Genomic DNA, 21575 nt, shown 5'->3' with positions numbered 1-21575 from the left:
GGCTCTTTCGGGGGGAGTGTTTTATAAAATGGATAATTTTATACTGATTTATACCATTGATCAGGGCCGGCCAAAGACATTTTGACGCCCCCTCCCCACCAGGGAAGATGTGGTGAGGGAAGATTTGCATCAGGGACAAGGGGAGAAGAAAGATCAACATCAGGACCTGCTGCCCCTTTGGAGCCTGCTGCCTGAGGCAGTCACTTCAACTTGCCTCATGGGTGGGCCAGCCCTGCCATTGAGGTACCTGGCCGAGTGTTGCCCATGTTGACTGATGGCAGCTATGCAACATCTTGGGCAAGGGCATTTCCCCTGTCTATGGCTGCTTGCCGGAGATGCCAGGGATTGATTTGAACTTTGGAGATTTGGTACCCAAAGCATGTGCTCTCTTAAGGCCCCTCCCTCCCTTCTCAATTCCGCTTTGCATTACCAATCACATGTTCCCATAAATAGTGCAAGAGAGGCTCAGAAGCAATTTAAGCCATACATGAGAAAATGCCCAGAGTTATGGAAAGGGACATGTCTCTTAAATAGCAGAGCTATAGTGGATTAGTATGGAAGTACATTGCTAAGACCACACCAGGGAACTTGGCCACTTCCTACCCTCATTATATTTGCCTTAGGCTGGGCATATTAGTCTCTCATTGCATAAATATTGAAATCCACTCAAGTTTAATGGGTGGGAATTGAGGATCTGTCAGCCAGCAATGCCTGTTTTAAATATAAATGTGTAAAAGGACCTAGCAACTTTATCAAGGGAAAGAAATGAGCCAAAGGCAGCATTAATTGCACCAGTGATAAGGTTCTCCTGTTACTGAGAGCCTAGGAAGGAAGGAGGATTTTGCACCCCTGTTTAATACTGATGATGCATGCAAGCCTTATCACCTTCCTTTTTTTCCTGCAACAAGAAGTAGCAGGCAACTACTGAGTGCATCCCTAACAAAGATTTTGGTAGCATGTTCCTTCATTATGCAGAATCTCTCACTTCTCTGTACTTGTTAGTGGGCAAGAGGGTCCTTATTAATGGCTTTTATCAGAGCTGGTGGCTACTCTAAATCCCTGGGATTCGTGTCAAAATGGAGAAAGCAGGTCTGTTTTCTTTTACTCTTCTCCCTGGTTCGAATTGTGACAAAAGACAGAGAAACAATCAGAATCTGAAACTAGATGGAAAGATAGCTAAGATTTCTAGCAGGTAAAAAACAGACTTCAGGGGTACCCAAAGTGCTCTGGATGTTATAGTTCACATGGGAAGTGTGCGCCCCTCTGTCAGTGGCATGCATAAAATACAAATGTATGACTTTATAGGACTTAGAGGTAGGAAGTTATTAACCGACTTCCTTGCTGCTCCTATGGACGTTGTATATGTTTCTTGCACTCCTGCCTGCAAGGACATAGTTACATTATAGAGAGTCAGACCATTATTGGTCTGTCTAGCTCTGTATTGTCTACACCAGGGGTTGGCAATGTGCGGCCCATGGGTCGGATGTGGCCCACGAAGACCGTTTTACCTGTCGGCAAACACTCTTGGGGAGGCGGCAAACCCGCCAGGACCTCTGAGCGTCTTCCAGTAGGCACATCTCTGGAATGGCATGTCCCTTCACTCCAGAGTGCCTCTCTGTGACACTTTTCATGTGCACACAGGTCTTCTAGCATCACACAGCAAGAAGAAACACCTGTAGATCTAAACTACGTTTTATTTACATACTGCAAAAGTGAAAATACAGCACAATAACACTCTCAGATGAAAGAAATGAGACAGTATTCCGGTCCTACACTCTTCCCAGACATCTCATGTGATTTATACTAATCACACTAGATAGCATCGGCTGCATAAAATCCCAACAACCTCCCCCATTTTAGGTAACCGATGCTGCGTAAGTAAGGGCAGCATTAAGTGACATAAACAAACAGTTGTCATACACATAGTCTACTCCTGTTGTACCTGTTCCACCTTTGGAACTCCCCGCAACTGGATTGACCAGTTCGTACCTCTGGTTACCTTTCTTCCATAGGATTAGAGCTCTAGCTCTACCTTGGTCTGAGGAAACAGTGTTAACCCTTGCAACCTTCGGGTGTGGTTTCATGTCCTTTGGCAATGGCTGACCCCCTTCCTCGTCCATGTTGCTGCCAAGGACTAGCAGCACAGTGCAGTCCACATGCTGGCTTCCTATATAGCCATGCTGTGAGAGGAAAGGTGCCTGCCTGCCTCTCCCTGGGGCAGTTCTGCATTCCTCTGCTTGGGCACTCCAATACCCAACTGAACAGAACTTACAAAGCTGCTGTTCATGTATGCCCACAACTACAAATTGGGAAAACTGTACATTTTTTTAAAAAAAATGTATTTTATATAGTAGCTTACTCAATATGGCCAACTTCCCATGTGCTGATGACAGGCTTTAGGAGACTCGTCGTGGCTCAACACATGTCTCAGTGAACATAAGAATAGGACTACAGACCTTTCTGTCATTTTGTATGCCTGGCTTACGTGCAAAGAGCATGCATGCTCTTTCCAGACTCTGTGAAGCATTTATCTCCCTCAGTGCCTTATTCCCACCAGACTCAACCAAAAGCAATATCCACAACTTTGCGCAATTTGTTGGGCAAGCTTGGAAGGAGGAACGGCTAGTAATAGCTGGGGATGTGCACTCTAGAACTGGAGATTGTGTCACACAGATTCTGGTAATAAGTAGATGGGAAAAAGGGGGAGTGTGCAATAGTAAATTGGCATGGCTAAGTGTGGAAGAATCTTATGATGTGCCTGGTTGTGACACCACAGACCCCATTCAGTTAGTGCACTGGCCCTGATAAACAAACATGTGATGGGTAGCTGCACTTTTGATGGGCCAGAAACTGCTATTTCCCAGCAGTTGTATTTAGCAGTTTAAATGCTGGCAAGCAGAGGCTTGCTGACAACAGCAGCTCTCGCTTGCATGATATCAACATGGGTGAGTAAGTGGGAATCTACAGAAGCTGTTGCCACCAATCTCTTTATGGCAATCGCCTCTCCTGGATTGCCTGGCACAACATGCGGGACCTCACCTGCTTCCCCCAAGTTCTCTGTGCTTGGCAGAGAACTCAGAGCTGACAAGGGACTCTCACTTTATCCTGGGTAGGAGTGACAGACCCTGCCCTGTTATACAGAGAACTTGGGGGGCAGGGAGGGGATCGGTCTATCACCGCTTAATGGAGTATCAGAAGCCTGGTATGACTGTGTAGACTGACTCCTGGTGACTCCTAGGTCAGGAGACTTGCGGGAGAGGAGAAGGGGCAGTAGCAACCACCAATAATGGCAGGGGGTGTACCTGGGGGTTGGATAGGTTGCCCTCTCCCCACCAAGGCCCAGGGGATGCCATAAAACCTGTGCCTCAGAGTGGCTAGGAACCTGTCTGCCCACCTGCTCCCCAGGCTGCTCCTCCATTATTCTTTGCAACCAGGCAAGGTGCACAGGCTCCTCTGGGTGCCTCTGTGGAGGAGTGGGACCAGGGCCAAGGGCAATGCAGTTCCTTACCAAGGGTACAAGGGAGTCTAAACATGCCTCTGAATAATGGCAGTCAAGCCACCCTTGTCTTGAAAGGTGCAACTAACATGCAAGTCTATCTGGAAGCACAGGTAATAAGATACCCATCCATAAATGGTTACGTCCAAAGCCTATAAGCCTTTGTTTTAGACACCTACAATTTAGAGGATGCCTTTCTGAGTTACAGCAAGATGCAGACTGGCCACTAAATGAGGAACAGGAAAATTTGGATCCCTGCATCAGCTGAAACAACTGTTTTCATGCCCCTGAAAGGAAATAACTTTTACTGTGTGTGGCATTCATGGAGCAAAACAGGTGCAGCTAACATTTAATAGTTGTCTTCCTTAGTGGAAGCCAGGTGCCAAGTTCTTAACAGCTAGCAATAAGCAGGACAAAACAAAGGCCTGTTTCAGGGGAGGGGGGAATCGTCATCCATGGAAACTGCATCACTAGGTGCCCAAATGGGAGCAAGGAAGAAGTGGATGGCACCCGTGTTGCCGCATCATGTGTCTCTAACAGCATAGCTGGTGGGCCAAGCGCTCTGCTTGCCTTGGCCGATTGCAGCCATTCCACATTCATGTATGATTCATGTAGTCCACGTTGCTCAGCCAACATTTTCATTTGTTTTTAATATCATAGTGGTTCTATAAAAGGACGGTGCTATAAAAACCAAGAGAACTTTATGCCCAGGCACAATTGGTAGTTTAAGTATTGTGGGGGTAATTCTCCTCTAACAGGCAATTGTTTTCCACAGCAGCTAATGCTGCTGCCAAAATAAGAAAATTTGTTTCTTTTCTAAAGGCTTTTATGTGTGGAGCTATCAGCCAAAGAACGAGCAGCCCTGATTAGTTTTAAAAGAATATTTTGGATGCCAGGTTCCACCAGAGAGAAAACCAGCTTTTAAACATACATGCTAATTTTATGGAGACAGACACAACCGAGGAAGGGGGGAGCCAGGAGAATGGGAGATGGGTTTTGACTATATTTTGACATGTGAATAACTCCATTTTTAAATCAAAACAAAACAAAGGGGCTGTAGAACTTCTGCAAATGTGTGTGTTGCAAAGAAAAGAAGCACTGATAGACTGTCTGTCAACAGAAGTGCATTGCTGAAACTTGTGTATACATTAAATATAATATGCTTGTAACCATCCAACTGAGATCTCTTGGCAGCAACCTCTTCATGCCACCCCACTCTCGACACTGCCCTGCCTTGCCCCAGGAGGCACCAGTGCCTTCTGGGCTTTTGAATGGGAACTTGGTTGCTCTCATGAAGTCATATCTTCTTGGTTCTCATGGAGCTCTTGGTGGCTTACATTCTGGGACACCTTGCTAGTTTGAGAAAAGGAGGCACTGCATTGCAGAAGATGCTGCTCTGCCTGTTAGGACTTGTCTTATGAAGTTTTGCAAGATTCTATCTTGTCCCCCTCTGCTTCTTGAACACCAGCACACTGGAAGATGATGTCTAGAGATTTGTGGTGAAGCATTGTTGGTGTGCTGATTGATACTCCCCTCCCCCTTCCACCCTTGTCAGGGCAGAAGCAGGTGAAGTGGTAGGAATTCTGAACCTTGACAGGAGGTAGTGATGGACTAGATGAAGGTGAATAAGCTGAAGCTCAATACATACAAAACGGGGGTGGATTGTGTAGCTACGACACGGCACCAGGCTTGGTTGTACCTGGGCGGCTGTCTTGTTCTCTGAAAGAGACAATAACATTCTTGTCTCACTGCCTGACTGGTGTGTCCTCCAAACCTTTCATGGCAGGAACTATGCTTCATCAAGGAGTTGTTGGTCTCCCTATTTTGGGTGGTGTTAGACCAGGGGCAGCCAATGCAGCGCTCTCCAAAAGTTATTGTACCAGTTCCCAACAACGCTAGTCAGCATGACCACATGCCAGGGATTATGGGAATTGTAATTCAACTATATCTGAAAGGTACCACATTGGCTACCCTTAGACTATCCCTGAAGGAGCAGGTATGTAGTCTGGAGTTGCTGTGTGACTTAGTATTGTTCTTGAATTCCCAGACAGCAGCTGTGGCCAGCAGTAGCTTTTAAAGTGACTGTGTTGTTGCATGCCACTGAGTCTCATGGTTTGGTAACCTTCAGGCTGGGCTCTTCAGTGGAGTTACCTTTGAAGGTTGTCCTGAACCTTCAGTTGGTTCATCATGTAGCCACCATCCATCTAATTTTCAAAATGCCCGAAGAGCGCATAAGGCACTGGATTTAGTTTAGCCTTTCATATCCTTGAAGCCAGTGGTGGCTGGTATCCATTAGGACCGGTAGGATGGAACTCAGTGAGACCAACAATAGCCAGAGCCAATGATAGGCAGAGCCAATGAATTCTTGTTTTGTCTCCATCCTACTTCCTGTGGAGTCCTACAAGGGCAATGCTGACAGACTAAGGAACCTGACAGCCAGGACCATCCCCTGCAAGTTCACTTTATTTTAGATAGCTTATAAGTTTCCATGGCACTTTGTAAGTAGTTGTCTTATCCTCACAAACTTGATAAATGGTGAAAAATTGTTTGTTGCACAATCATTATTAACAGCACAGGTTGTATTTCTTCAGCAGGCAGGTCCATCCCCTGGGCTAGTTGCAAATGGGAAGACAGACAGGTAGGGTCTCGCTGAGGGAAGACTTGACCTTGCCCCATATGCCCTAATGGACCAGTCTCTAGTCCTTGCAAAAAGATAACTTAAAGGAAGCTCATTGTTTCCTTATCAGGATCCCCATATGTTATTATTTCTTGCGCTCATTGGTCACTTTTTTTTTTTAAAAAAATGAAAAGTAAACTCAGAGCAACTTACAATGTAAATACAAAAACCAAAACCAAATTAAAACTAGAAAGGATCAAAGAACAGTTTACAACATAAAAACATAAACAACACACACACCCAGTTTAAAAGGCCATAGATTGTTTAATAAGCCAAAGGGCCTGGGAGAAGAGGAATGTTTTTCCCTGGCGCCTTAAGATACAAAATAGAGGCACCAGGCAAACCTGCCTGGGGACAGCATTCCACAAATCGGAAGCCACTGCAAAAAAGGCCTGTTCTTGTGTTGCCACCCTCTGAACATCTCGCACATGAAGGAGGCACATGAAAAAGGGTCTCAGATGATTATTGCAGGGTCTGGGTCAGTTCATATGGAGAGAGGGCGGTCCTTGACATATTGCGGTCCTGAGCCAATAGGTCAAAGGCTTTATAGGTCAAAACAAGCACAAAACCCACTAAAGGATGTCACAAAGCTACTATAAAGCTGCCTTATTTTGTTTCTTCTTGACTGGCCAAGAGCAAGTCTTTCTCAATTGCAGCACCCTCTCCTCTTGTCCCAGGTGGCGCTGTGGGTTAAACCACAGAGTCTAGGGCTTGCTGATCAGGAGGTCGGTGGTTCGAATCCCTGCAACGGGGTGAGCTCCCGTTGCTCGGTCCCAGCTCCTGCCCACCTAGCAGTTCGAAAGCACATCAAAGTGCAAGTAGATAAATAGGGACCGCTCTGGCGGGAAGGTAAACGGCGTTTCCGTGCGCTGCTCTGGTTCACCAGAAACAGCTTTGTCATGCTGGCCACATGACCCGGAAGCTGTCTGTGGACAAACGCTGGCTCCCTCAGCCTATAGAGTGAGATGAGCGCTGCAACCCCAGAGTCGGACACGACTGGACCTGATGGTCAGGGGCCCCTTTACCTTTACCTCCTCTTGTCCTAGAGAAGCCCACCAGGATTTTTGGAAATTTTGACCCATTTCTCCCCCTGAGGACATTCAGAAGGTGAAACAGGTTTTATTTTCTGCTCTTCGGACTTGCATTGTTTACTATAGTTTTAATGGTTGCAATTTAATGAATTTTCAAAGTGCTGTTGATGGCTGCTTTGTGTTAAATCTTTACATTTTGTAAGCCACCTTTAGGGCTTTTTCAAGACCACATATGAAATAAATAAGTTCATCTTCTGAGCATCCCAGGGGGGAAGCCTGTTTAAATAATGGTGTGGGAAAGTTCCATGATTCTGAACAGCTATGGCTGTTCTCCCAAGTGACAAATAGTTAAGCAGAGCATCCTTTTCAAACAGATTCAAATGGAGAGCAGAGGAGATAACCCGAGATTCTTTCCGCAGCGCAATTTAGGCAAAGGGTGTAAAATAGAAATAATTTTTCAAAGGTCAATGGACTCTTACATTAGGAAAGAACAGAAACGAAGTAGTCACAGTGTAGTCATTATCACAGGAAAAGAATCAAGCTGTGTTTAATTTATAAAATGAGATGTGCAAATTTGTTTGCAGGCCTTGTCCCCCTCATTCCAGATGTGTATATTTAAGCTGTGGTTACTCACTGGTAGCAAAGAAGGACTCTGCACATAGTCAGAGATCATATCTCCTTTACCTCACACATCCTTGGTCCAATACCTGCCTAACGTGAAGCCTTGAGTGCATGCTGTATTTTTTAGTACATGCTATATATTTTTCACAATGGAGGCTCTGCACTTCTTAATCAGGGGTGCATGGCAGGCTGAAATTCAACAAGTGCTACATCTCCATGCCAAGAAAGCAGCAATAGGGAAAGCTGTCCGTTTGGATGCAATCAGCCTGTCTCTCTTACTGGCCTTGTTCTCATGCTTTTAACATGGACCCGACTGAACATAGAGCCTCCCCACCATATCACTTTATTTCCATGCCGGAGAGGTGAATTTCTGCTGCAGGGCATGATTTTGCTAGGGAAGGCTCAGTAGGGCCAGTAAAAAGAAAAGGCGGCAACTCTAGTGCACAACCTTTGTCAGGAAAAAAAGGGGAGGCGGTTTCGCTAACTCCAAGGTCGCAATGCATTCCTTGGTTCCACCTTTGTGGGGATTTGTGTCTGATCCCCAGAGCAGGAGGGGGGGGCGCTTAAAGCCCGCGCCTACAAAGTGTCAAACATGCAGATGCCTTTCAGTTTCTTCCGTCCTTTCTGAGGTAAAAAAAAAAAAAAAAAAAAAACCTAAAACCAGACGCGCGAAAGCGAACCGACGGCGACTGTGCTGAGTTGTGCTCAGCGACGTTTCGCGGCCACAGAGGAGCGCGCGGTCGCTTTCGTGCGCTTCGGCTTCTCCCTCGGGGCGGGAAGGATTGTCGGAGTCGCCAAAGCAGCGAGTCCCGTGACATCAGCCGAGGGGGGCCGTTTAAGCTGAAATATTCACCGCTCGCCCGCTGCTGCTCGCGGTGCTGCTCCTTCGTCCGCGAGCGCGCGCCAGCTGCGTTGCTGCTGCTGCTGCTGCTCCGACTCCTCGCTGCTTCCGCGGGCGGAGGAGAGAAAGAGAGCGCGCGCTTGCGCTGGGGTATATATCTCCTCCTCTTCTCTCCCGCCGCCACCAACCTCGAGGGAGCTGCTGCCGCGCCCCTTCACACACACACACCCCATCTCCCCAACTACCACGCGCATCCCACAGGAGGGGGAGGCGCCCAAAGTTGCTCGGCTCCTCAGGCGAGCGAAGCGCCGCCGGGCAGCAGCAGCAGCAGTAGGAGCAGCAGCAGCAAGAGAAAGAGGCGGCGCCCGCGCTCCTCTGCTGGACTCCTGCGAGGAGCGCGAGGTTGGGAAGGCGGCGCTCTGCGGCACAGGAGGAGGCTCCCGCCGAGGAAAGCGACTGGATTACGGTCGGCGGGCCATGGCAGAGCCGGCGCTGGGCTGGGAAGGTCGGCGAACAAGGGACGGCAGGAGGTGACTTGGCGACGCGCGCTCTCCACCTCTTCTCCTCCGCCAGCTTTGGCTGGCCAAAGGAATTCCTTCGCAGGCTCTTCCTTGGACAAGAGCCGAGCACCCCTCGCCGCCGCCAGCCTGGGCAAGCGCGCCGCTCGCTCCCCCTCAGCCGCCGACAGGTAAGGCGAAGTTTCGAGGCCCCCCCCCCTCGCCCCTTTCCCTCGTTTTCTCTCCTCCGGAACTTTGAGACGCTGCTTCTTCTTTCTTGGATTCCTGGACGCTCCGCGCGCCTCCAGTAGAAGCGAATACCGAGCTGACAAAGTCCTTCGCCAGCTCCCGGTTTCAGTTAACTTGGCCATGTCGGAACTCGGAGCGCACTGATGATTTTAGTCGGGGGGGGGGGGTTAATAGCCTGCCTGGTTCCAGAGGTTTATGGCGGGTGGCAACTGAGCGAGAGCAGCCGGCAACTCAAGTGAACAGAGAGAGGTTGCAATTCTAAGCAGGGGTTTTGTTTGTGAAAGAGAAAAATCGTTTTGTGAAAAGCAGTTCCCGCACGCCACGCGCTCTGGGTTTATGTGTTTCCCTGAAGGCGTCAATAAGGCGGAAGGGGGACTGAGAGGGTGCGCTGATATCGCTGCCTGTTTCTTGTCAGAAAGTTCTTACCTCAAGATACGAGTGCTTAGGATTTCAGCCTTAAATGTTCTGAGGCTGCAATTCTATATCCACGGACCTGGGAAGCAAGCTGAATGAATGGGTCTTTCTTCTGACTTGAATAGGAGGCTGCAGCAGAACCACTGAGAGTCTGTAATGGTGCTAAGATTCTTGTAGTTGCACATAAGCCTCATAGAACACGAGGGCTTACTTCTGAGTAAACATGCATAGGATCTGGCTGGGCTTCAGTAGGTTTGCTAGTTACGCTTTTATCCACCAGATGACAGGTAGAAAATGAAGGTGTGTGTGGGGGGGAAGCATCCTCCTTTTTGGGTTCTCATCTTGAGCACTCTTGCAAGGGAATAAGCACCATTGAAAACAGTGGGACTTGTTTCTGAGTCAACATGCATGGGATTGTGTTGCCAGGATCTTATTTATTGATGATACTTCTGAGTTGACTTTTCCAACCAGACAACATGCAACAGGAAAACCCAAAACAACCCTCCAGTGAACTAAAACAGAATCGGAATATGTGTCTTTTTAAATGCAGCCTCCAAGTGTGTTGAATCCAATAGTGCAAAAATGAACAGTGAAAGAAGCCATAACATAAAATAATGACAATCTGACCAGCTATAGATAGATAGATAATGCTGCCACCCTATGCATACTTGCTTAGGAGAAAGCCCCACTAAACTCGCCAGGACTTGCTTCTGAGTAAAGGTTCCCCAGACGCAGTTGCTTTTTTTCCTCTTTGACCACCTGTTCTGATGTAGTTTCTGCAATGAAGGCAACTCACAGCATTACCTTGTGCATATTTACTTAGAATTAAACAGGACTTTCTCCCAGTAAACGTGCGTATAATTGCATGGAGAGCTTGGAAATACGGTGAAAAGGAGCATGAAATTTGAAGATCAGTTAGATTCCAAGTATATAATAGAGAGCTTATAGGGTTGGCAACTTCTGTTCTCTCCCCTCCCTTTATTGCAGAGCTTTTGTAATTGCATGTACCTTGCAAAAGGCTAAATAAGTACATAAAAGCAAAGCTTTTCCTACCACTCCAGCTCAGTGCTGGGAAAAGTTAATGACACCAGGCAGGAGGAGAAGTAAGAGCTGGCAACCCCCAGAGCTTCTCTGGCAAATAAATAGAAGCCTGACACCTGACTCCCACCTAGGGCACCAAGCAGGAAGGTGGGGCAGCCCTCGGAGGCTGCTGCCTAATCATATAGATATTCCAAACCAGCAAAGCTTCCTTAGTCCTTTGGAAGGACCAGGTTGCATGGTAATGAAGACACACACAAACATGCACTGATCGCTACTTTGGAGGCACTTGTTGGATGGGAATGCAATTTTGCTGACAAGTTGTTTTACACAGCAATCACTGTCTGGGGGCTGCCCATAGGACTGCAGCTGGGCAGTGCAATCCCATTTTTGGAAACTACTCAGACTGAATTCTGCGGGATTTATTCCTTACTAAATCAGATTGCCTGCAGTCCTTTTTAAAGTACTTGTCTGTATGGCAGTCGTAGCCTACTCCCCAAACAGGGGCTTGTAAGCATCTAACATTGCACTTCTCCTATTTGGCATTAAGTTCTATTAATTTCATTGACTCTTACATATGTGTAGAGCTACTTTAAAAGCATGGAACTTGACTCGGCAGATGCATCAGAGTGGGATGGGGGCTGCAACACCTGAAATACTTCTCTGTTTAGAATATTTGGTTCATATAGTTCAAGGCAGCTTTTGTACAGTAGTGCCAGCTCTTCTAACCACCTTCTTGTCATACCCCAAAGCCCCAGATAAGGGTGCTAAGGCATGAAAACCTTAATACAAAAGAAGCTATTGAGCCTAGTCCTAGAAAGCAGCACATTCAGGCTGCCCTAAGCTGTGTGACAGACTAAGCAGGGACCTCCATCCCTTGAATGAGAAGCTAAATGTTAACTTTCTTCCAGCAAGCACCTTCTGGTTTATCAAATTCCTTCACCTATAAAGCCCCATCCCTCCAGAGTTGTCCTATGCAGCTGTGCTTAGGGTTACTTTGCAAGCAACGGGGATCACTACTTGGAATACCCTGTAGTTAAAACCCAGTGTGTTGCGTTTAGAAGGGTCTGAGTAAGACTCAGCAAGTGTCCTCAAGGGTGGACAGATGATTGAGCAAGCTCTCCCTTTGTGGTGGGGTTGGTTGAATGGGTCCCATCTAGAAACCACTGAGTTCTGAATGAGTCCCAGTTTACTGGAAGCACACCTTCCATTGTTTCGGTATACTTTTGTGAAGTAATCTTGTCTGAGGTGCAGTGACTGCACCAGAAAAAAAAATCTCTTTCTGCAGGGGTGATGACCAAAGAAGAGCAAAGTTCATTGGGGGGGAGGGGGCTGGGGAGTAACAAGCTTCCCCCCATATGTTAGATAAAAATACATGAAAGAGAAATGATGCTATACAGTGCTTTGTATGAATGATCACATTTGAAATGTGTTTTCTCCAAAGCAAGTCCTATTGACTCCAATGGCACTCTGAGAACACAAGGATTGCAGCCTTATTTTAATTTGCAATTTGATTCAGTTATAATCTGTGTGTGGAAAGTGCCTTTCCTTCAAGTAACTACAGGGGTCCAGCAATTGAGGGGGTGGGCAGGGAAGTGGCACAAGCTGCAGTATGTATTGGCATCCTATGCCTGGCGGGGTTTCCTTCTGACCCTTCTCCCTCTGGCACTGTCTGTGTTCAGATGTAGCCTGGGGAACCCCCTGGGTGGATCTGCCCCCATCCCTACCCAAAAAAGCAACAATGCCCTGTCACAAAACTGTTGCCCTGCGTTTTAGCACATTAATGTATCCTGCTGCAATTGTTCCAGGGATCTCATGTTCCTTCCTGTTTCTCTTTCCACTCTACATGAAGTACTTTTTTTTTATTCATAGCCTCTCCCTTTCCCTCTCTTGGCATCTTTAACTGCATATATCCAGGGTTAAAGGTGTTAAAAGCAGTAGTGGATGGGATCAGGAGGCAACCTGTACTATTTTTAACTGACCGGCTACCTTTTGGCATCTTGGCCAAGGGATGGGGAGAAGAAGAGAGAGCCAGCAAGTATTCAGTACTTGAGTAGTTTTCGCAATGAGGTGGATGAGTTGTAGATGGGCATAGTTCAAGAATTGTCTCATCTTAATATTCTCTAAAGAAGAGCACTGTCTGCAGGAACAATTTAGTAATTTATGTTGCGCTTCTTCGGCTTTTTGTACCAGCCATAACAACGAACTTAGTAACTTGTTCATGTGAGTTATGGCCCATACCCCACTTAAAGATGCCCACTTTTGCAGAATCTGATTTAAATGTTAATAGATTAGGTGAAGGGCAAATGTACTTCTTTCTTGATCACATGCTATTATTTTAGTGGTGTCCAAAGACAGACTTTATTCAGGCAAGGATGGAATTGGGGGGGGGGGTAGAGAGAACATAAAAGAGAACAAAAAAAATAGAGAGAAATAAAAATAAGTTAGGCATGGATAACAACTGTGGTAGGTGTTTTAATCTGTCTTTAGAGGATCACAGCCAGTTTGGGGCAGAAGGAGTGGTGACCTAGACTCAGAATTAGTATACATTATACAGTATATTCCACAACATACCTCTAGATAAAAAACCATTGCATTTCTGACGGCTAGTAGCTTTTCACACTGATGCCAGCAATGTCCAGCAACATCGTTTTGCCCTCCCTCCTTCATCTACTTATTGAAACCTAAGTGATTGAGCCAAGCAGTTATCAGAGCAGAGAGATAAAATGCAAAGAAAAGGGTATCTCCTTGACAGGTGGCAGAAGGATGCCTACCTGTGTGTACGCTCCATTTTTCCAGCTCATAGAGAAAGAGAGTTTTACCCACCTGAGCCTGATGCTCCTTGCTAGATCCTTATTTGATCCTTAGCTTTGTTTGTTGTTTAGTCGTTTAGTCGTGTCCGACTCTTTGTGACCCCATGGACCATAGCACACCAGGCACTCCTGTCTTGCACTGCCTCCCGCAGTTTGGTCAAACTCATGTTCGTAGCTTCGAGAACACTGTCCAACCATCTCGTCCTCTGTCGTCCCCTTCTCCTAGTGCCCTCAATCTTTCCCAACATCAGGGTCTTTTCCAAGGATTCTTCTCTTCTCATGAGGTGGCCAAAGCATTGGAGCCTCAGCTTCACGATCTGTCCTTCCAGGGAGCACTCAGGGCTGATTTCCTTAAGAATGGATAGATTTGATCTTCTTGCAGTCCATGGGACTGCAGTCCATGGGACTGCATACGTAGCCCCAAAGAGCAGCTGGGATTTGGTTGTATAGGTTCAGCAAATGGGGGCACTGGTACCCTTTCTCCTCAGAAGCAATCTCCTATGCTTTTTTTCTTTTCTTTTTTTACAAAGGAAAAAAATGCAGAAGGACCAGCTTTGACTTACCGGCCTTTGCTAGTATTCAGTTCTGCATAACAGGCAAACGAACCTGCCCAGCAAAGGACGCCATGCCACAACCAGCTGATGCTCTCTGCTCCCCAAAGTGCTCCCTCTTATATCCTTTGTGATGAAGGAAGCTTGGAGGATATGAAAGGGCTGGTGAATGTGGTATTCAGATCTGAAGTACTTATTCATTCAGCATCTGCACCTTTGAATCAAATAGGGTCCCAGGAACTGCAAATATAGAACTAGGAATTGGCTTCACACTGGTGGGAGGGGGGGGGCAGTCTGTTTAAAGAACATTCTCAGTTACAATATCTACCCGGCCTCTTCTTCCACCTGCTCACTTGAAAACTGCAGTAGGTTCGGTGAAGGGAAGGAGGACTTGGGTTAGAAGCAGGTAAACCTTGCTTTGATCTCTCTGAAGGCTCGATTTTCAGCTTAATCTCCCTCAAGGAGAACATCTGTCAGCGGCCTTACTTTGCATGGTTGAGGAGATGCCACAAATGGCAGGCAAAGTGGTGGTTTCAGAACTGGAAGTGAACTAGCCTTTTAACATTTTAACAAGTTCTTAAGCAGGTAAGAATGGGCTTTGTTGGCACAGATAGCAAAGTCCTGGTTTTCACAAAGTGGAAGGATGTTTTCTTGCCTGCTACCTTTCCTGGGTGTTATATATGGGTGATAAAGAGGGTTTCCCTCTCATGTTCTCATTGTGTTTTGGGGGAGGAGGTGAGAAAATAGAGGTGGAGAGTGGACCTAAAGTGGTGCCCATGAAAAACTTTTGGAATCGTTCTGCTGCATGAGATCTTAAGATCAGTTGGATTGGCGAGGTGACAATGTGTGAGAGAGAGCCTCTTCTTTGAGTGAGTTCTGGATCTCTCTGCTTGTTGTTGTGTTTAACCTTCTTTATTTAAGAACTTGATATGCAACCAGGTTGGGCTGTGGTTGTTGCCTGGCAAAGTCTAATGCTAATGGTGATGTTTTTGCTTGCCTACAAATTTGCTCTGACCCTTCCAGTCTTACAGCAGGGATTTAAACAATAATGTTGTTGCTTTCTTGAGATTGTAATCCTAAACACACTTTCCAAGAAGCAAGACCAAATAAGATTAGGGTGTACTTCTGAATGAACATGTTGAGAAACCTCTGTTTCAGTGTATTTGAAGAAGTGTGCATGCACACGGAAGCTCATACCAGTGACAAATTTAGTTGGTCTCTAAGGTGCTGCTGGAAGGAATTTTATTATTTTGTTTTGAATTTGAGGCTGTTAGTGCATTTTAATGTTAAGAGGCATGGGTTCCATAATGGCTTGGGTGATACTTTTTGCTGAAAATAGCAATCTTCCTGGATACATACCATAGATTTCTGATGTACCACCTAAATGGTGCAGGAAAACATTTCCCCCCTCAATGTGTGATGTATTATTGGTTACTGGGGGTAGGGGAGATGTTGTTTATAGCTTGTGTAGCATTTCTGCAAAGCAGTGCACTTTGACCCCTCACTCAGTAGTACAAATTATTATATGGAATTGGAATTCCATTTTGGTTGGCTTTTCCAATTTACCTGTTTGAATTTATTATATGCTATACTTGCTGTTTGGTTGTACCTTTGTCTAATTTTCATGGTTCTTAGCGCATAAACATTCCCAAGGCAGCATGCATCCTCTTCCGTTGGTCTTGATTCCTCAAATAGTTGCAAACCTGAGCTGCTTTTTAAAAAAGCATATACTGTTTCCATAGTCCTGGGTGTAAAATTACCTGGTTGCACCACTGCACAAGGCAATACATGGGTCTATCTCTTACACTTTCCCATTTTGTTATTTGCCATGGGGAAAACCTGCAGGGTCAGTCCAATGGATTAAGACCATCAAAGTTGGGGAAAGGCCCTAAATTGACTGATTCAAGTCTGTGTGATAGTGCAAAAAATCAGTCTTGAGTATGGATGCTACATCTGTCACTAGAAAGGTACAACATATCTAGGTAAGAGGGAGAAGACAGATATGGTTATCAGCCTAATTTTAAATCCTAGAGTTGGTTTACTGGTTTCAGTTTCTCGTTCAGTTCAGAGACATGAATGGAGCATGAATTAGGAATTTGGATTAGAACATCTCTGCATTCTAACATAAACGTTAGACCACCTTAGATCATTTGCCCATGCTACCTTGTCAGTTGATAAATGCTGATACCCTGTTTTCTGTTTAATTCCCTGTTTGAGCTGCATTTGAATAAGGGAACTGAGAACCACATTGTATCTTTGAACTGGGTGGGTGAGACTGTCTGGCTTCATATCATCTTAGAAAACATCCCAGTCCTGGAAAGGGAAGTGAGGCGTAGAGTTCCCCATTCCCCATCTAAAATGTGCCTTACGCAATAAATGTGCACATTTCCCTAGTAGTATTGACACCAATATGGCATTGCTTAAGTAACAGTGCACTGCCATACATGTCTACTCAGAAATGTCCCATTAAGTTCAGTGAGGCTTACACCTAGGAACGTGTATGTAGGAATCCATCCCAAGGCACTTCTAAGTGGAGACCAGCTGCACATCGAAACACCATGTCAGGTCCCAGCACTCCAGAGTTGTGATAAGCTATGCTGATCTATACATAGCTGATCAGACAAATAGCTTGGTTTCATCAAGGGAATATGGAGCGGCTTTGGAGGGGGTGAGCAAAAATTTCCTCTAGGTAACCAGGCAAGGAATTTTCTATGCAAATGGAAATGTATGGTAGTATTTTTCTTTCTTTAATGTTTTCAGTGTGGCACAAATTACTAACATACAAATGTTTAGACAGGCTATTGTAAATTCTTGTGGACTAGTAACTCTTGCATACATATTTGCAAGGCTGGTTTTGACATAAAACACACACACAGACCTCTCTCCCTTCAGAAAGAAGGCAATTTAAGGGTCCCCCCCCTTGCCTGTTTTGAGTTTGCCAAGACCTTATGAGGAAACCCTTCCTCTGAATGTTTCAAGTCTTCCGGGTGCAGAGTAGAAAATGTAGAGGAATTCTCCCCCTAGGCACTGACAGTAATGGAATAATCAATCTGCTATTACTATTGCATGAGGCCATTTTTCCTCCCCTCAAAGGTACTTGGAATGTTGACTCAGTGGAACAAGATGAGGTCTGGTCATGCCTAGCATGCTCCCCTGGCTCTCAGGATCTCTCACTGAGTGCCATAAGCTCATTCTGTGAGATCTTCCTGGAGAGAAAAATGAAGTAAAGATTAGCTCAAGGAGATGATTAGACAGCAATCTTATCCTTTCCTTTTTTGAATGTGAGTTGTTTTGTAAAATCACTCCAGCATGACAGTTGTATTAGGATTTTGCGACAAGATGTACCCGCATCGCACAGGTTTATGACTTGTAGACAGCAGGGATACCAGGGAACAGTTTGGAAAATCTGTAGCATGCAAAGTAATGCGCATGCAAAGTAATGCGCATAAGCAGTGAACATAGTTTTTGGAATGTGGCACAATCAAATCCAATTGAATGGTCAATATTTGGTCACATTTCACTCAAATGCAATATATATTGCTACTTAATCCCCACAGGTTCAAGTGTGATAAGTCCTTTGCTTAGCCATCCCTTCAAGCAATGGCACACACCTGCATATAATATAGACAGCTGGGTTTTTTTTTTTTTTTGACGTTTCTGTTGTCACAAGGGGGGAGCCTATATGCCAGTTGGCCAAATTGCCTATAACTACATAGCATTGCAAAGCAGCAGCCGGGTTGGCCTAGATAACTAGAATCCAAGCTTAACAGAGACTGGTGGGCAGTGAATGTGTAATAGCCTGCATTCTCTCTCTCTCTAGTGCCTAGTTTTCCAACAAGCCTCTTAGATAAACTCTTGCAATGAGAGGCATAGGTAGCAGATACTGCAATGCATGACGCAATTAGCAAACATCTTCCTTTTTAAAAATTCTATTGATAGAATAATACCAAAAAGCCCACAAAAGGTAGAGTTAAGATGTACATTTAGATCATGTTAAAATGCCAAAAACTGAAGTGATTTGGCAATCATCTTTAGCGCTTCTGACCCCACTACGCTTAAGGAAGGGACACTATTTCAGATTTCATTTGGAGAGGTCTGTAAGGGAGTTCTAGTAAAGTTCAAAGGTCTGGTCTTGAATATGTTCAAGATAGTATTGCAAAAGTGTATACAAAGAATGTGTGGCATTTTCGTCCTCTTCCCTATCACTATTGCTATAGCCATGTTAACATGACAAAAATGGCTATAGCATTATTATTATAATTAATAATTGTGATTTCTGACTTTGGTATGAATATGAGGCATAAAAACCCACATAATTGCTCATAAAAATGGGGTAGTAGTCAACTAAGTTTTACTCAGAGTAGACCCTCTGAAATTAATGGGCCTAACTTAGTCATGATCATTTATTTCAGGGTTTCCAGCTCTCTTTGGACTACAACTCCCATCACCCCTAGCTAACTGGACCAGTCGTCAGGGATGATGGGAATTGTAGTCCAAAAACCATCTGGAGACCCAAGTTTGGGAAACCCTGATTTATTTCAATGGGCCTGCTCAGAGTAAAACAGGCCTGGTGGCTAAAAATAGCACAAATGGCTAGTCTTACACATGTGCCATACAGGTCAGGAGCTCTAACTGTGCTATGTATACTTATCTCTCCATATTATGGAACACAGTGCCTTTTTTTGTGGTGGGAACAGATCTATCCATTCAGCATGAGATTGTAAACATTACGATGCAGTGGTAAGGTCACCCCAGGCATGCCATTTTCAGCAGGTGAAAGGTAACTTACACCTTGGCTCTCATTCTGTTCAGGGTCTTAGACAGAGTCTTGAATTAAGAAAGAAGCTCATACTCTTTGGTGTTAGACTGAAAGATGCAAAATGGTTAGTGAAGCTGTATAGTTGACCAGTTGAACAGACAGTGTAGAAAAAGCCGCCACTGACTAATGTGTTTGACTCACTTGAATTGTGAGGCTCTTCCAGAAGTGTCGGTGCTGCACTGCTATTCATGGCACACATAGCTTGGTGTCTGCTTTATGGTGTAAACTTCTGCTAGTGAACAGGCTGGGTAAGTTTTTTCAGGTTTCTGTGTGAAGGATTCTCCATAGCTCCTAGACAGACTGTGGCATTCCTCTGCTGAAAAGTACATCTGTCGCTATTCAACACATCTCTGCATGTGTAACAGAATACCTTCCCCGTTTTCACTAATTCATCACATGGGTTTTAATTACTAAAATGTCCAAAAACCTAGTTTCACATTATATGTGAAAATAGGTAAAAAGGTAAAGGAAGTAAAGGACCCCCGGACAGTTAAGTCCAGTCAAAGGTGACTGTGGGGTTGTGGCGCTCATCTTGCTTTCAGGCCAAGGCAGCCAGCGTTCGTCCACAGACAACTTTCTGGGTCATGTGGTCAGCATGACTAAACCGCTTCTGGCGCAACGGAACACCGTGACGGAAACCAGAGCGCACGGAAATGCCGTTTACCTTCCCGCCACAGCGGTACCTATTCATCTACCTGCACTGGCATGCTTTTGAACTGCTAGGTTGGCAGTATATGTGAAAATAGCATTGTAGAGCCCCCCATATACAGCACATGTGGGAAAGTTCCTATCATGGGGTCACAACAACCATGGTCTCAAAAGTTGGCTTGCTTCTGACCATGTAATACCTGTTATGGTACCTTGTGCTATTATAAAACTCCAGAAGTAGCAGAGAGATACATGGAAAGTAAGTGACTCTTCATTTCTAGCCAGGTGCAGGGCATAGGTCCAAGCAGATGATGTCACCAGGGGCTGGAACTGTGTTTAGTACCCTGGATTGCAGCTGCCTAAATCTGCCTTGTGGTCATTGGCTCAACCAAAGGATCACAAAAGCTTACAGGCCTGGTTACAGATCCACAGGCTCATCACCTGCAACCTCCAGTGAGCTCAATGATTCTAAGCATTACTGAGTGTGGCAACAATCCCTCTCCTTTCACATTTGCTGAGCTGGAGGCTATTACACGGGAGATCCTGAGAACCAGGGATTTCAACTTTTGCTTTGTGCAGATAGTTGCATTAGGTAGATCCTGTCATGTGGATCTTCCCCAAGGCAAGAAGAAAGAGAGAAAGCGAGAGAGAAATGAAGGAAGGAAGGAAGGAAGGAAGGAAGGAAGGAAGGAAGGAAGGAAGGAAGGAAGGAAGGAAGGAAGGAAGGGTTGCTCCTTTAAAAAAGAGAGAGCATGTGTTGTCACTGGAATAAATATGTGATTTAGACCTCAGCTGCTCTGGCTTCTATTCATAGTAGAAAACTTAATTGTAGCTAGAGACTGACAGGTTAAAAATAAGAGAGAGCAGGCAAGCTCTCTCTTGAATAAAAAGATTAAGAGTAACAGAGTGATTTACTAGCTATATTAGATTAACTGCTATGGCACTGGAAGAAAAAGCCCTGGTTAAAGTTTCCTGAACATTCAAAGAGAGGACAAGAGCAGAATAAAAACAACACTGCAGATTCGAATGGAGCCCCAAGTGGGACTGCTAGTGGTATATGCAGCTAGTCTCTCTCTGTGTGTGCAGAACCTGTTGAGGACCAGAATTCAAACCAAGTACTAGGATGCAAGCTGATACCATTGTTTACATTGCCATTGTAACTGCTACAGAATAAAAGTAAGAGAGGTTCTAAAGCCTGCATTAACAGGGCTACAGATACAAAATCACATTCTGTATATTTTCTTAATTGATTGATCCAGAGTAATTTCATCCTCAAGAATTGAGTAGCTCTGGGGGGACTAATTTGAGTAATCAATGTAACAAGTTTTCAGAGTTTAGGATCCCCACACTGCTGAAATCATGAGCACCCATTCTTGTTTGTAATACTTCTCAAGCAATTTGTTAGCCACATGGGCTGCAAAGGCAACACTGGAAATGTTTGTGATTATACCCAAGGAGAAAGTAATAAAAATAGTAAAAGCCTTGTCCTGTTTGCAATTTGCCGCCTTCTAACCCTCAACGAACATTGAGTGTGTCCCCCACTTATGGTTCTATCCTGCCCTTTTTTTAAAGGAGCTTAGGATATTGCCAATGGGAGTTTTCCTGTTCTAGGTTCACAACAGCCCTATGAGAGGACTTAGGTTGAGGGGGTGGGTGGTTAGCCAAAGGTCATTCACTGACCCTCATGGCTGAATTTGAACTTGGACCTCTTCAGTCACAGCCCAACTCTCTGCCTCAGATGGCTTTCTACCCACTTACTGTTTAAAATCTATGGTCAGAATTCAGAATTTTGTGAGTAGGCTTCTGTGAGTGCAGAAAGACCTCATTTTCCTCTCCTTCCCCCTTCAGCTTCCACATGCCCCCAAATCTTCTCCCAGTGG

The 21575-nt window shown here is 45.3% G+C and overlaps 1 protein-coding gene across 1 annotated transcript in view; it reads left to right on the top strand.

The window, feature by feature from the left end:
- The first annotated feature begins 8952 nt into the window (after nt 1–8952).
- Nucleotides 8953–21575, top strand: part of CDH23 (cadherin related 23) — a 397278-nt gene continuing 384655 nt past the window's right edge. The window contains exon 1 of the mRNA XM_060274909.2: nt 8953–9354. The gene's annotated coding sequence lies outside the window, so the exon portion shown is untranslated. The remainder of the gene's footprint in view (nt 9355–21575) is intronic.

This window comes from Zootoca vivipara, chromosome 5 (genome assembly GCF_965207765.1).
Source record: "Zootoca vivipara chromosome 5, rZooViv2.hap1.1, whole genome shotgun sequence".
NCBI lineage: Eukaryota > Metazoa > Chordata > Lepidosauria > Squamata > Lacertidae > Zootoca > Zootoca vivipara.
Note: the sequence above shows the minus strand (reverse complement) of the source record. Positions and strands in the feature narration are given on the sequence as shown.